The sequence below is a fragment of the Pseudorca crassidens genome, chromosome 4 (assembly GCF_039906515.1).
Source record: "Pseudorca crassidens isolate mPseCra1 chromosome 4, mPseCra1.hap1, whole genome shotgun sequence".
Taxonomy (NCBI): Eukaryota; Metazoa; Chordata; class Mammalia; order Artiodactyla; family Delphinidae; genus Pseudorca; species Pseudorca crassidens.
This window is the reverse complement of record NC_090299.1, coordinates 63,130,479-63,134,858: the sequence shown is the minus strand read 5'-3', so window position 1 is coordinate 63,134,858 and position 4,380 is coordinate 63,130,479. Positions and strand designations below refer to the sequence as shown.

At 39.0% G+C, this 4,380-nt stretch overlaps 1 non-coding gene across 1 annotated transcript; it reads right to left on the bottom strand.

Moving 5' to 3' along the window:
* Positions 1-279: 279 nt before the first annotated feature.
* TRNAG-ACC (transfer RNA glycine (anticodon ACC)) lies at positions 280-352 on the bottom strand. Its single transcript has one exon. It is a non-coding gene; the product is annotated as a tRNA-Gly (tRNA).
* Between the last annotated feature and the right edge of the window lie 4,028 nt (positions 353-4,380).

Below are 4,380 nucleotides of genomic sequence, written 5' to 3'. Positions count from 1 at the left end.
ATGTACAATAGAGAAATTCGGTAAAGTCCAAGGTAAAAACTCTGGTGAGACTGATCATAAACAAAATAGAGAAGGCCTAAATTACCCATATTAGAAATGAAAAAGGAGGCCTCACCTTAGATGCTAAATAGATCATATTATAAACAGTAATAAATTTAAAAATTGTAGATGAATTGGACAAATTCTTAGAAAACTATCCTGCCAAAATGGCCATGAGAAATCTGAATATAATTTTTTTTTTTTTTTTTTGGCCATGCCATGCAGCTTGAGGGAGCCTAGTTCCCTGACCAGGGATCGAACCCGTGCCCCTTGCAGTGGTAGCACAGAGTCCTAACCACTGGACCACCAGGGAATTCCCTGAATATAAATATTTTTAAAAATTGACTCTCTAAGTTAATCACTCCCACAAAGAAAACTTCAGGCTGAAATGTCTTCACCAGAGAATCTGACCAAGCCTTAAAATAAGAAACAAGATCAATTTTACACAGACTCTTCCAGGCAATAGAAAAAGAGGGAACAAGTCCCAAGTTGTTTTAAAGGGGCAGCATATCCTTGGCACCCAAATATGACAAGGATGTTAAAAGTAAGGAAAATTAAAAAAAAAAAAAAAAAAAAAGTAAGGAAAATTATAGGTCAATCCCACACATAGATGAAAATATCCAAAATAAAGTATCAGTAAGCTGAATCCAGCCATGTATGCATAAAAAATATAAAAACATTGTGACCAAGTTGATTTGTTAAAAGGGTTTATTCTGGAAATTCCAGGTTGATTTCTCTTTCAAAAATCAATATAATTCATCACCTCAGCAGAAGAAAGGCAACATTTGTGTCAAGGTGACTATTTTAGATGCTCTACGGTCAGCAGAGTTTTGGATAACTTGGTTGTTTTCTCTATAAGCCACTAAGCAAACCAGACGTGAAGAAATTCTGTTCAGAATCTAGTCAAGGCTCAGTTCATTGGGGTTGGGGAGGAGAAGAGGGTAAGCCGGGAAGTACCGAGACTGGACCCAGACCTGGGCAATGAGGAAGCTGAGGACAGGGATAGAGGCCACGGCAGCTGGTAAATAAGACTCTCAATAGGGAACAAGTTCCCCTCCCTTCCGATAAATGCAAAGGCTTCCTGAAGAGAGTTTGTGTTCTGGTTTTCAAAATATGTCAGTATTTCTCAAGAAGTACCCGATGTTTAATGGCAAGCACCTCGTCCAACTTCCTGTTGATAACATCTCAGTTGGGGTTAGCCCAGTTCCATTTGTTCCCAAGTCAAAGATGATGGCCATCTCTGACATATTGACCCAAAGAGACCAGGGCAGTAGGGGCTTGTAGAAAAGCAGGAGAGCCGACCGGTTTTTCCTCCCTTCAATCATGCTAGACATTCCTGGGAGAGACCGACGTCTTGGGGTATGGCCCTATTTGAAGTCAGCTACACATGATGTTTTCTCAGATTCTTGGGTTATTCTCTTTTGTTTTACCTCCTTGTTGTTTCCAAGGTTGAAGCCACGATGTTTTGTTTGTTTTGAACTGTCATGGTCTTACTCTAGCCTCGTGGTTAAAAGCTGCTCCTGGAGACACACAGTTCTGGGTTCAGTACCAGTGATGAAACCGACCTGAGTAAATTTGATCAGGCACGACCCTTGGTTTCTGTTACAGTCACAGCAGGTTTGAAGTGAGGACAAGAGGCTTCCTACCTCACAACCTCGCTGACCAGGTTATAATTCTGCCCCGTAGACAGAGAGTTATTAAGCAAACATTTATTGACAGGTGCAGAACCATTTCTGTAAACTGTTTTTTAGCCTGAAGGAAGCTGCGACTTTCTGTCCCTTCATAGGTGCTTTATCCACCACCTCACATGATAAGGATGTTCAAAGCAGACTCACCAAATATCCAGACACGGGGGTCTCTTCCCTTGAGAGCTGGCAGTGAATGGGGAGTGAGCCAGGATCCTCTGAGTCCATGGCTATCCGATGGAACAGGTTAGAGTGAACTCTTAAGGGTGAAAGTTACAGACGTCAAGGGTCCATGTATTTCATTTATGCAATTGTGGGGAGTAGCTCTAAAATACTTGGGCTGAGCCACATGTTTTAAATACCTTTAATTGCTCCAATCAGAGCCCATTTCTAAAATCCATCGTGCTAGTTAATAAGCCACTGTGATCACAAAGGAAAAGCCGTTTCTGACACCTGCTATGCTGACTGGCAACGCATTAGATGCTGATTGAGATACAAGTAACAGAAGCAGGTATGGTAACCAAGAGCACAGGCTTCCTCATGAGAATGCTGCTGCCCACCCCTGGACTGCCAATTATTTATCAGAATGGACCCCCTGAATTGTTGCTTAACCAGAGCAATACATATATCACACTGTATATATGGAAGTACTTAAAACTAAAATGTAGACATTGAAACGACCGTCTCTGCCACATCCTAATTACTAACCTGGACAAGTTATTCAACATTTCCATGCCTTAGTTTTCTCCTTTGTCTATATCCATGGATTGTTGGGTCAATAAAATAACATATGTAAAGTACTTAGGATTGTGCCTGACACACACAAAAATATAAATGGAAGCCTGTATTATACGCGGCATACTGCATGCCATGGTACAGCTGCCACCTGCGTCACAGAAGGCCCTGGCTCTCTGTCCAAGTTGGGGTAGAAATTGAGAGATGAGACTGGCGTCCACCTAGGTGCGCTGGATGCTGTTGCGTATCAGGGACGGGCTGTTACATTAAATACCAGGCCCTTTTATAAAGCAGGAAATCGATTTTCCTCAGTATTTCCAGAGGTGACTTATAATAATCAGACTCATTAGAGACTGATGTGGAAGTCAAATTTCAACTTATAAATCATAATAAGAAACACAGCTACCAAGTACATTGGGATATTTGAGTTCCTGGGAGTAGATGACGATATCTTTAGTGTGGGTTCATTTTATGCAATGGATGCATTCCTGAAGACGCTGTTATTCAAAACCCATGTAATTCAAAGCAAAATTTCCCACATTAATAACTTTAAAGTATGGATGAGTATGTTCCCAGAGCACATAAGTTGATACCCATTGACCTGTAACTTCCTTTAAATGGTGCTTTTCATTTCTTTAGATGATCTCTGATATTTTGCAGAAGTGAGTCTGCTAAACTGCAAACATATCATATCATAATGGCTGTTAGGTCTTCTTCAAAGCCTTTTTATGACATCTAAAGTCTGGAATAAATGCATTGCTTTCGGTGCCTTTCTGTGTCACCACACTATAAATGCTCTGATGACATGGTCACAGGATATTTTAAAACATATAATAACTGCACAGTTGTCACCAAAATCACTTGATGAAGTTCTGAGCCATGTGAATAGCAGCATAGTTCACAAGATACTGATGAAAGGAAGAGAGAATTTCGGTTTTAGAACCAAAGTGTCAGTTTGTAATTCACTTGTCTGAACAGCTTTGAAATTGAGCAATTCTTGATTTTTAATTCTGGGGATTTGTGTGATTTCTCTCTCATTTTGAGCACAAAAGGAGACCTTGTGAATGTCTTGCATCACAATTTCAAATACACGTAATTCAAATTCACTTAAAATGTAACTGTGCTGGATTGATGAATTGTTGCTTTCGGGGTCATTTTCTTTTCAAAGAGGGTATAGTAGAAAAGATGTTGGCTTTGAAGCCACCAGACAGATCTGGGTCCAATTTAGTTTTTGTCACTTATTAGCATGTGGGACTTAGTTTCCTCATCTATAAAATTGGAATTATAAATGCCCGTCATATAGGGTGATTCTGAAGATGAATAGTAACATTTACCAATTATTAGGGGACTTACTATAAGCTAATCAATTTTTATATATATATTATATATATATATATATATATATATATATATATATAATTGCATTAATCTTACAGAAATTCCACAAAGTAGAAATTATTATTCCATTGAGAAAAAAAGGCTCATGGACGTTAAGTTACATGACCAAGGCCTAATATCTGATAAGCAGCGGAAGTGGGATTCAAACTCACGTCTGAACTGGCTTCACATCAAGAGATACTACACTTTCTTCTAGAAGTAATTGAGATAATATCTTTAAAATGAACAAGGACTGTACCTGACATAAAGTGGACAATAAATGACAATTGCTGTTATCATTATGATAACCTCCTCCTTCATGTCCAAAACACACACACACACACACATGCACACGTGTATGAAATGAAAAAGAATCTGTATCCTACATTGCTTTAAGCTTCTTCTTTATTCGCTTTCCCACTCATGTATATAAATATATAATATGAAAGGAGAAATGGAACTCCTCAAGGCCTTTCCAGAGAGCTTACAGAGACAAAAAAAAATACTAATTGCTTCTCTTCCTGAAAGAGATAACTCTGGCAAA